Here is a 12,738-nt window from a genome sequence, read left to right as displayed (position 1 = left end):
TAACAGCAAGATACCCATAAAAAACATACATGGTGTCAAAACAAACAAGAGGAAAATCATTTGGGGGGGGGAGTGAAAATGGATCCCAAGTCAAATTTATAGACAATATCCATTTATTAACTTTTGGTCGAGAATATGTTTGTATATTTTCAGAAAACAACTCTGAGATCATGTAGATTCCTGCAACAAAGAAGAGTTGACAGGAGTGCCCCAGCCATGAGGACAGACGAGAAACAGTCCAGAGATGGAGGACACTGACAACGTCTTGCCATACTATCAGACAGCAGCTGTGCGTCACTGAAGGATGCCCAGGACCAAACCAAAGACAGTCGGACCTGCATTAACATTATTTGCCCACCAACCAGATCTGAAATACAATGGCTGACAAGCACACATAAGAAACTGTTTAACATTGAATTTGGGACCCAGAAAAACTGTTGGCCCAGAAAGGAACTCACTACAGACTGATTCATTTGCCTCTCAGCATAACCATTATGGCTTGTCTCAGTTTCAGTTCTTATAAGGGAATTCCTTGTATCACATGATCTAATGCATCTAGGGGAAATAATGAACAACATAAATTGATGAACAGAAACAGACCTGGAGACAGAGAAGCAGCAATCAGACTGTCAAGCCTCAGAGGGAAGGTAGGGGAGGATGGGGGCAGAGGGGAAAGATCAACCAAGGGACTTGTGTGCATGCATATAAGCCTAACCAGTGGTCATGGACAACAGGGGTAGGCATGCAAGGGGAGGTGTTTAGGATGGGAGTGGGAAGATGAGGACAGTTATGTGATACCATAATCAATAAAGAAATTAAAAATAAATAAATAAAAATATATATGGTACATGAATACAATAGAATAATGGAATAAAATATATACTGAGTGGCCAGAATATTATGACCACCTGACATTTGTAGGCAAGTTAGCCATATACTGCATCATATGAGATATGGAAGCATAAAGCCTGTTCAAACACCATTGCTATCTGCAGTTACCAAGATAATATGTCTCTAATTTGCACAGGAACAGAAAGATTGGACAGTCGATCATTGGAAAAAACTCATGAGGTCCGATGAATCATGTTTCCAGTTGCATCCCGCAGATGTTCCAATATTTCAGTTCTTTGTTCATTATGTTTCTATTGTTGCATTAAAATTGCTACATATTGAGTTACTTAAATCAACAACCAATTATTAAGCATACAGTTCTGTCAGAAATTCAGGTGGAATTTTGTGGAAACAGCATGAAAGCATGCACCCTACATGCATGAGTACAATCCTTCAAGCTGGTGAGAGCAGTGTTATGGTTTGTGGTATGTTTTCCTGGCATGATTTGGGCCCTTTAATTCATGTGGAACAACATTTGAATAGCACAACATACCTAAGTATCATTGCTGATCAAGTTCATCCTATCATGTTGCTGGTGAATCCCAAAGAAGATGGCAGCTAATCAATGATTCTCTCTCATCAATGTTTCTAACTCTCTATTCCTCTCTCTTCCTCTCTGTAAAAAAATCAACTATATATATAGTGGTTTGATGGATTATCTCACATCTAGACCTGAAAATAGCAATGTGCCAATTGATAAAATGATAATATTGTAGTTCTGTTGTCTTTTGAGGCTAGTCCCAGAAATATGCAGCAGCAATATCAGGATGCTATGGCAATTGTAATGAAATACGGCAAGCCCGATTTACAGCAGACCAGGCTGTTTTGTTGCATAAGGGGGAGTCTTGATGGGGTACTGATAATTTTTTTCAGTGTTCATTCTTATAATAAATAGAAATTTTTTCAAGAGTCTCCTACCATGTTTCCTTGAAAATAAAACATCCTCCGAAAATAAGACCTACTTACAGGTTTCCTTCTGAGTGAAATATAAGGCATCCCCCCAAAAAAAAGCCCCCCCCCAGGCTCTGTCTCAGAATGAAAATTAATTTACCGTAATCAGATAATGATTTCCACAGGAATGACGGCCTATCTCCAGACTCTTGATATTGCAATAAACAAGCCATTCAAAGACAATTTGCACATGGAAATTAATGACTACATTGAAAATAGAATGGAGAGAAATCAGCGTTGAAACTTTGTGAAACCTAAACTGCAAGAAGTTGTGACTTGGGTGAAGAATTCATGGGAGAAAATCACTGACAGTTGCATTGCAAATGCACTGTGAGCAGGCTACCTTGACAAGAAGTACTCATTTAAAGACAGTGCTATTGCTAAACATGAGGGATTTGGTCCACTGATTCTGAAAGAAATGGAGTCACAAGAAATTCACCAGGAAATTCAGGAATTGGATTGTTATGATGATGTTCCAGAAGATGATGACATGATTGTCATTGAATAAATGAGTAAATTCTTGATACTGTAGGACTCACAGTTTGTCTGGTTTGTGTTGACAACTACCGTACTACAATACCGTATACAGGTAATAAATTTCCTTTATTTTCATTTAACAATAAATGTGTACCGTATTCTTCTTCATGGAAAAATAAGACATCCCCTGAAAATAAGACCTAGGGCATCTTTGGGAGCAAAAAATTAATATAAGACAGTCTTATTTTTGGGGAAACAGGGTATTAGGTTTTCTCTCAGTCTTACTTTAAACTGCTACTGAATTTTCATATCTTTATTAGCCTCTGTTAGAATTTTAGGGGAGAAAATTTTTTAAATATATTTTATTGAATTTTTACAGAGAGGAAAAGAGAGGGATAGAGAGTTAGAAACATCAATGAGAGAGAATCATCCATCAGCTGCCTTTTGCACACCTCCTACTGGGGTTGTGCCCGCAACCCAGGTACATGCCCTTGACTGGAATCGAACCCGGGACCTTTCAGTTCGCAGGCTAACTCTCTATCCACTGAGCAAAACCGGTTTCGGCAAGGGGAGAAATTATTTTTGACTGTAGTAGTGATGCTTTCCTGAAGACCTTTTAAAACTGAACATACAGAAAAAAATTATCCATGTTGATATTTGACAAAATCCAACAACCTTTATTGATAAAAACCCTCAGCAAAGTGAGAGTAGAGGCATCATACCTCAACATAATAAAAACCTTATATGACAAACCTACAGCCAATATCATACTCAACCATTTCTCCTAAGAATAGGAACAAGTCAGGGATGCCCATTTTCACCAGTCCTGTTCAACCTAGTACTGGAAGTGCTAGCCATAGTAATCAGACAAGAAGAAGAAATAAAAAGAATCCAAATTGGAGAAAAATAAGTAAAACTGTTATTATTTGCAGGTGACATGATATTATACATAGAAATCCCTAAAGACTCCTTCTTGGTCACTCTTGAAAGCTTGGCATGGATTCCTGACATATTGGAGAAAATTGTGTGTGTGTGTGTGTTGTGTTTTGGATTTAACCCAGATCTCTGAAACAGAGATGTCACCTACCTTCAGATGCAGAAGGAAAGAATGTGACAGGCAGGGACTGGGTTCTGGGAGCAAGATTTTTATTTTATTTTTTATTTCCTAAAGATCACCTCCAGGAATAAAGACTGCTTTGGTTCTCGTTTCCTGAATTATGACTCATGGGTCCTTTCTGGAAAAGGAACATTATTAGGAGCTCAAATAGAGGGCCCTGGAATCAGTTCTGCCAACTTTGTTTGTAGGAACTTCACTTACCTTGTAGGTGCTAATGTGCTTTTGGTAAAATCACACTGACATTTTTTAAAAAAAACATATTTTATTGATTTTTTTACAGAGAGGAAGGGAGAGAGATAGAGAGCTAGAAATGTCGATGAGCGAGAAACATCGACCAGCTGCCTCTTGCACACCCCCTACCAGGGATGTGCCCGCAACCAACGTACATGCCTCTGACTGGAATCGAACCTGGGACCTTTCAGCCCGCAGACCGATGCTCTACCACTGAGCCAAACTGGTTTCGGCCACACTGACATTTTATTACACCCAGAAGTTAAGGTCACCACAAGGAAAATAACTGTATAGATTTTACTTCTAATATATTATGTGTTAATAAAATCACTCTACATTTTTGTGTTAAAGTTGTATTAACATTGATGGGCAGGTACATCTAGCTCACATGTAGATTTTATAGAGATTGGGAAGTGAGGCTTTTTAGGTCACTGTAATTTTCTAATATAATTTGCTTTGACACCTAAAAATAAAACTTCTCTCCATATTTCATTTTAATTCCAATATCTTTTATGTGCTCTCTGTGGATACATCAATAAGTTATACAGGTTCAAGCTGTATATAGAGCAAATTTATAAATGCAAAAATTATTATTCAAAATTAGGTAGCTCTAGGGAGGGTTTGTGATTCAGTTCTGTGTGTATTCTTGAATTATCCTAACCCAAATTAACAAATGTGAAAAATACTGAAAACCAGTATCAGATTTTTTTTAGCTTGAAAAAACCTGTAGATAATCTGAACCTAATTATTTATTGTATAGAAGAGAAAACTAAGATTCACTAAGATTAAATATATAACCTAGGTTCATACAGCACACTTTAAAATCACTCTTTACAGTGTTTTTGAAATAAATGTATTATACAATATGTAACCTGCAGAGAACACCATATGGTTGCCCTGTAATAACAAAATCTTATACTCTTTTGTGGAGCAACTACTTTTTTTACGGGACAAGCGGATCAGAGCATCAACTCTTTCTACTATCTATTAGCTAAACATTGAGCTCAGAATTTTTTCAAAAGCCTCTTTGGTAATCGTGGAAGGTCACAACCATTAGGGATGAGTCACTCTATACTCAAGCAAATTTTTATTGAGATTAATTTATGCTAATCAAGAATAATGGGTTGACCATGAGCAATAGTATCAGCTAATATAAGTGCTGATGTAATGTAAAAGTAGTATTGCTTTTACTAATGAGCCAGTTTGTAATGAAACAGAGCCTCTCATCCCTGTACTACCTCCATAGATCTGTCAATCCTTCAAATTCCCTAAGGCCTGTACTTCCTAAGCTTTGACTGTAGCTAGAAGAAACTAAAAATGATTTCACAGTTTTTCAAAAAATCCTTTTGGCATGTAGTGTCTGCTAGGTATCTAAGCAGCAAATAAACCTCAGCTTCATGATTTTTTTTTTTTTTGGCTATACCTCTAATGGGGGTGAAATTAAAGAAAAAGACTTGATTTCTAACACAATTGTGATTCCCTACAGAATTATGCAAATATATTATGGTCATTATTATATGAACTCCTCCATCTGTTTCTTTTGGGGCTTTAAGAGAATAGTTACTAATAGATTTCCCTAGGAATTGGTTGTCTGATGATGACTCATTTTTTAATATAATCTCTGCTTTCCAGAATGCTTTTATTGCCCCCAATTCTATAAGCACTGCCACCCCCATCTCCTCCCCTACCTTTCAACCTAAAAATGCAACAATGACTTCAAACCAATATGTAGTTCCATGTGATTTAATAGTGAATATATATTTGCAAACTAGAAATAGATAAGAGGCCAGATTGTATTAATACAATTTTGATATTTCTGAATGTTTTAGATGAAAAGTAACAAAACATTTTTGTGCATGAAGTGCCTTTATGATTCCAGAAGAATTTAAAATCCATTGATTTATTCCATCCTCAAAACAGCACTATGGTGTTCATAGCACAAGTGTCAGTACCCTCATTATATGTGAATAAACTTAGGCTCAGATGAGTGGAATGATTTTCTCCACCTTACTCATATAGTAAGTCTTGTAGTAGAGACTAGAACTTGTGTGTACCTTGATTCCTACCTAAATAACTTTTCTTTAACATGCAACTGAAATGTTCAATTTTTAGGCAAATTGTCTTCATTGAAATTGATATTTGGCAATTTGCACTAATGAATTCAACAACATTACTTAAATGAACTTTACCATGCACAAGTAAATGAGCATTTCCAAAGTGTTTAAAAGAGTTAATAAAAAATATGTTACTACAAAATAACTGCTGAGATACTTGGAATTATGAATGGAAAATGCGAGAAGTCAGAAGATACTAGGTAACATATAAAATGGTAGAAAACAGTATATATATATATAATTTTTTTAAATCAAAAGTTCACCTTTTAAAAATGATAGTAGGCAGTTAATAGGGCTACCATTCTCTTTTAGCATAGTCAAGCCTTTTCTCTTAGGTATTAGTCATATTTTTCTCACATTTAGCATGCTATCTTTCAATATGGGGAAATAGTAGAGGGTACTTGTAAAAAATATAGATTTAGGATGCAGATTGTGTAAGGTTTGATCTTATCAATCACTGTCCTCACCAGTTTTTAGCCATGTGACCTTGGATCCTTAGTCAGGGTCATTGATTCTTCACCTGTAAAAGGGTGGTCATGTACTGACAGGTGGTTGAAGATTGTACATAGTAGGTGGAAGGGTGAGACAATGCAGGGAATAAAACTAAAACTGAGTATGTATTTGTCAAATAGTTTTTGTGGACCTCTCAATCTGAATTCTTCTGAGAGTCCACTTGCTAGGATATTAATGTGGCAAATAACAGAATACCTGAGTAAGAGATTACTTAAAACATTAGTGATTTATTAGCTTACTTAGAACTCCATAGTGAGCCTTTTTTTTTTTTTTTGAGCTTTATAATTGCAGAACTTTAAGTTGGTTTCTCTGCAGTTAGTTTGAGTTTCCCTTAATGGTTACAAGATAGCTACCACAGATCAACACATCAAATTGTCAGAGGACTTAACAAGCATGAAAAAGGGACTTCCATTATCTGCTATTCTTCATGGAAGAAACCTTTCACAGAAGCATTCTTTTTCCTGAAAGAATTCCTCTTTCATTTTTTTAATGAAACTGGGTCACATTCTCACCCCTAAACCAATCCAATGGCAAGAGAGCAATGGGGCTACTATGGTTGGTTTATATTATAGAGGTACTATCTTTTCTGAGCCCACTGCCACCTATCCTGAACAAAATCAGGGTTCTGTTAACAAGGTAGAAGGAGAGCATGGATGTTGGATAGGTAATAACCAGCAGTGCCTGTCAAGAGGACACAGAGACTTGTATCTGGCAGGAGATTTCTATGTGATATAACCTAACACAAAAATCTACCTTCCCTTTGAAATAATGCCAAGAAGGAAAGCCAAGAAGATTTTTTAAAATAATGTTAATTATGAAACACTGCATGGTTGCTTTTTCTCTCTCTTTAAAAAATATACGTATTTTATTGATTTTTTTACAGAGAGGAAGAGAGAGGGATAGAGTTAGAAACATAGATGAGAGAGAACCATCAACCAGCTGCCTCCTGCACACCCCCTACTGGGGATGAGCCTGCAACCAAGGTACATGTCCTAGACCGGAATCGAACCTGGGACCCTTTAGTTCACAGGCTGATGCTCTATCCACTGAGCCAAACTGGTTTCGGCTATCTCTCTTTTTTGATATAGAAGTAAAATTTTGTATATAAAACCACATAAGCTTATACTGAATTAGGGAATAAGAGTAATTTGGACTATTAATAATTCACAAACCTTTTCAAGTTTGAAAAGAACATTAGAAAATATCACTATTTACATCCTGGAACCTTCTATCCAGCCTTTAAGTTTTCATTATTATATCAGTGTCAAATAATTTTTTTTCTCTTTTTGAACACTTTCAATAATAGCCACCTCACTATCTCATGATGCAGTCCAGTGCTTCTCTGAACAGTTTCATTAGAAATTTCAACTTTAAATACATATCTTACCTAATAAAAAAGTAATCTGCAAATTAACCATCACTCCGCTCCACAAGCCATACCCACAAACCACATCCACCAGCCAATCAGAACAAGTATGCAAATAAACCCAACCAAGATGGCTACAGCCACAGAGAGAAGGAGGGAGGCGTTTCCTCAGCAACGGAGGCGTTTCCTCAGCAACCAAGATTTCCACCTGCCTTTGCTGGCCTAAGCCTCCACTCAAGGCTACAAAGTTTCAATTATAGAAGGAAAACAAATCCAAACAGAAATGGCTGCCCCCACTGAGCCAGCAGGAGGATTGGCTCCGCTCCAGGCTACAAAGTTTCAATTATAGAAAGTAAATATATTCCAGATACCAGGGCCTCTAATTGGGTCGCTGGGGGGCGTGGCCAGCCTGCAAACCACCCCAGGCCCCTCACTCAGGCTTCTTTTAAGTGAAAAGGTGAATGTTCTTAGCTAGGGAAAAAAAAAAAAAAAAAAGCAATCGTACACTTAAAATTTACAGTAAGAATGAATCTTCTCATGAAATTCCCTAACTCATAAATTAAATATTATAAGCATGTCTTTATAGGGAAAAAAACCCATAGTATATATAGGTTAGATACTATGCAAGGTTTCAGACATTCACTGGGCATCTCGGAACATATCCCATGCAGATAAGGGGGTTCTACTGTATATAATAGTTTTGAAATAAAACTATAGAGATGGAAAGCAAATTAGTGGGTGCCAGCTTTTATGAACAGGGAGAATGAAAGGGAATTGAATGTGACCATAAATGAACAGTATGTGGTGTTGGGAAAATTGAACAGATACATGCAAAAAAAAATCAACAAGCTAGATCACCTTCTTACACAATATATAAGAATGAACTCAAAATGGATTAAATATGTAAATGTAAGACTCAAAAAGGTAAAACTCTTAGAAGAATACATAGGCAGTAAAATTTCAGACATTTCTCAGAAATATATTTATATTTTCTGATATACCTCCACCAGCAAAGGAAGCAAAAGAAAAAATAAACAAATGGAAATACATAAAACTTATTTTTTTTTACACATCAAAGTAAACCATCAACAAAATGGAAAGATAGCCTACTGAATGGGAGAATATATTTTCCAATGATACATCTGATAAAGGGTTAATATTCAAAATGTATAAAGAACTCATATAATTCAACAGCCAAACAAACAATTTAATTATAAAATGAGCAGAGGACCTGAGTAGACACTTCTCCAAAGAGTACATGCAGATGGCCAATAGACAGATGAAAAGATCTTAACAACACTAATTGCCAGAGAAATGCAAATTAAAACCACAATGAAATATCACCTCACATATATTAGAATGGCTATCATTAATAAATCAACAAACAACAAGTATTGATGAGGATGCTTTGAAAAAGAAATATTTGTACATTGTTGGTGGAAATGCTGAGTATTGCTGCCACTATGGAAAATGGTATAGAGTCCTCAAAAAATAAAACTGTAACTGTTTTATAACCCAGCAATTCTACTTCAGGGTATATATAAAAAGAAAGCCAAAACATTAATTTGCAAGAATATATGCATCTCTATATTCATTGAATCATTACTTACAATAGCCAAAATATAGAAGCAACCCAGAGCCCATCAATAGACCAGTGGATAAGGAAGAAGTGGTACATAAACAATGGAATATTACTGGGACATAAAAAGAAGGAAATCTTGCCATTTGTTTCAGCATATTGTACTAAGTGAAATAAGTAAGTCAGAGAAAGACAAATATCATATAATCTCACTTATATCTGGAATCAAAGAACAAAATAAATGAAATAAAAAAATTGAAACAGACTCATTGATATAGGGAACAGACTAATGGCTGCCAGAGGAAAGAGGGGTCGTGGTGAAAAAGGTGAAGGATTAAGAAGTACTAGCTAGTAGTTACAAAATAGTCACAATGATGTAAAGTACAGCATAGGGAATATAGTCAGTGGTAATGTAATAACTATATATTGTGTTATGTGAGTACTGAAAATATCTGGAGGAACACTTTATAAAGTATAAGATTATCTAACCACTATGCTATACACCTGAAACAAATGTAAAATAATATTGAATGTACACTGTAATTAAAAATATAAAATATAACTTTTAAAAAATAAAATTCAAGCCCTGTCTGGTGTCGCTCAGTTGGTTGAATGGCTTCTGTGCACTAAAGGGTCACTGGGTTTGAAATCTGGTCTGGGCACATACCAAAGTTGCAGGGTTTTTCCTCTGTCAAGGTTGGGGGGAAACTATCAATGTTTCTCTTTCTCCTCCTCTCTTCCTATTTCTCTAAAAAATCATTAAAATATATTTTAAAAATTCAAATAGCCATATACCTTTCCGCTGAATATTAGGCAGAAAAGTATACAAGAATACTGTATATACAGCATGACCCCCAATTAAAATGTCCACTCAATTTTATAAAGATTATTTGCAATAGTTAAATAGTTATTTCCTAATCTACCTTGTAATTTGTAGGATGCAGTTTTCTTTTATGTCTGACTTCAAAAGTGCTAGGAATGCTATGTCATGGAAGAAAATTTAGAAACGGAAAATCACAAAAACAAAATAGCGAACAGAACAAGGGATCTTGTGGTGATGAAAGGTTTCATATCATGACCATTGGTAATTACATGTACCTATACCTGTAATAATCTTGCATGAAACTACACACACACACACACACACACACACACACACACACACTTATGTAAACACACATTAAATGTATTGTAAAATTCATGGAATTTCAATATGGCCTGTGAATTGTACCAGGTATCAATTTCCTTGTTTTAATACTGTACAATAGTTGTGTGTAAGTTGTTAACATTGGGGGAACTAGGTAAAGAGCACAGGGACTTCTTTGTAATCTTTGCATCTTCTGTGAATCTATAATTATTTCGAGATAAAAATACAAAGAACTCAATCAGAGTAGGCTTCTGACTATTCCTACGATTGTAACATTGCTCTCACCTCCATTCTTATAGCTTTCTTCATGTGAAGAGAAGAGGTGAGAAGGAGTAAACTCTAGTCATCAGGAATTGAAAGGAACCTTGGTAGATAAATTTGAGTTAATACCATGGCACAAATAAAGGTTCACAAACACTACTTCTGGTATCATAAGTAAAGAGCAATGATGATGCAATAAAGAGGGCAATTTGTGGGAATATATGTTTGCTTATTTGTATATCTCTGTTAAAATTTTACTATGTAAATGTTTAATAGTGAATTTCAGAATGATAATCTTTAAACCTCACTAAAGGGTAGTTTTAGATATAGGACATTTCCTCACTGCATTTCTTTTTTTTTATAATATATTTTATTGATTTTTTTACAGAGAAATAGAGAGGGATAAAGAGTTAGAAACATCGATGAGAGAGAATCATGGATCAGCTGCCTCTTGCACACCCTCTACTGGGGATGTGCCCGCAACCCAGGTACATGCCCTTGACCTGAATCAAACCCAGGACCCTTCAGTCCGCAGGCCGATGCTCTATCCACTGAGCCAAACCGGTTTCAGCTCCCCACTGCATTTCTATTATATTCTGTGTGAACAATCCTGGTTCTGAGAAAATTTAAAATATTTTATGTGTTATGCTACCATAGTAATGCCAGGTTAGAAGGGGCAGATGAGTTTTCCCTACAGCCCAAGGGACTGAACTGACTCAAGTTACTTAATTGGTGGCATAAACCTTAGTATTTGCTATGAGTTGCTAATTTATCAAAATATGGTTCTGTAACACTTTGTAAATATTAGATTGCATTCTGGTCAATAAGGTAATTTATCTGTAGCCATCCTATCTTTCTCATTTGACTATATTATTTTACAGATTGAAGGGCATATTTATTTCATTATTATATTCTCGGTGCCTATATAAGATGTGGACTTCAGTAAGAACCCAATAAATGTGTGATAAATGAATGGCTGAGTGTGGCAGATGAGGTCATCACTCTTGGAAAATGTTTACTTTTTGGTTCTTAGCTTGGATAATACGGATAGCATATTTCACCATCTTTACCGTTTTTTTTATGAGAGGTTTTACTTTCAAAGTTTGATGTCCAAATATGACATAGTTCTGGAATAGTTCTAGATCCAGGGACAAATTAAAGTGTAAATGGACTGGGAATTATTTGGTACAGTGTTTTGAGGGAATAATTTCACTCAAATATCTTTCTGCCATAAGCTACCTAAAAGGTCCTTGTCCATTCTGGCTTCTGTAACAAATAACCACAGGCTGGGTGGCTTATAAACAACATAAATTTATTTCTCCTAGTTTGGGAGGCTGGAAGTCTGAGATCAAGCTACCTGTACTGTTATGCTGGGGACTGCTTCCAGGGTCCAGCCTTCTTGTTGTGTTTTCACATGGAAGAATAAATGATGGATCTCTGTGGGGTATTTTTATAAAACATTAACCCTGTTAAATGAAGGCTTCACCTTCATGACCAGAGCTTCCTAAAGGCCTAGCCTCCTAATAACATCACATTGTGTGTTAGGATTTCAGCATATGAATTTGGGGTGCAAGACACAAACATTCAGACCTTATCAGCCCTCAATATAATCTTACATTAGGATAACTTAGATATCCTTAAACATCATTGATTCCAAAATACTCATTTTACAAATGAAAAATACTGAGAGAGGAGAAATGACTTATCTTATGGGTCATCAGGCACCTGAGAGGGCTAGAACTAAAGTGCATATTTCCCAAATTCTAATAAAATTAAAACTTCACTAAGCTTTTTCTACAATGAAATAAATTTTTTCATGAAACAATGAGTTGGAATCATCTGGAACCTGGTCTGAGGGACATACTGGGAGATCAGCGATGTGTAAATTAACTCTAGGACACAGAAATTCCACTCCTTGACATTTACCTAAGGGAAATGAGAATATAGTTCCACAAAACCATGCTCTATTCAACACTGCTCAAATTTGGAAGCAGCCCAACTGTTGTCAACTAGAAAATAGGTAAATAAACTGTGATATATTTATATTATGGAGCTTTCAATGGTGATAAAATATTCTATACGTTGATAAGG

Source organism: Pipistrellus kuhlii, unplaced genomic scaffold, assembly GCF_014108245.1.
Source record: "Pipistrellus kuhlii isolate mPipKuh1 unplaced genomic scaffold, mPipKuh1.p scaffold_m20_p_19, whole genome shotgun sequence".
In the NCBI taxonomy this organism is placed as follows: Eukaryota; Metazoa; Chordata; class Mammalia; order Chiroptera; family Vespertilionidae; genus Pipistrellus; species Pipistrellus kuhlii.
Note: the sequence above shows the minus strand (reverse complement) of the source record.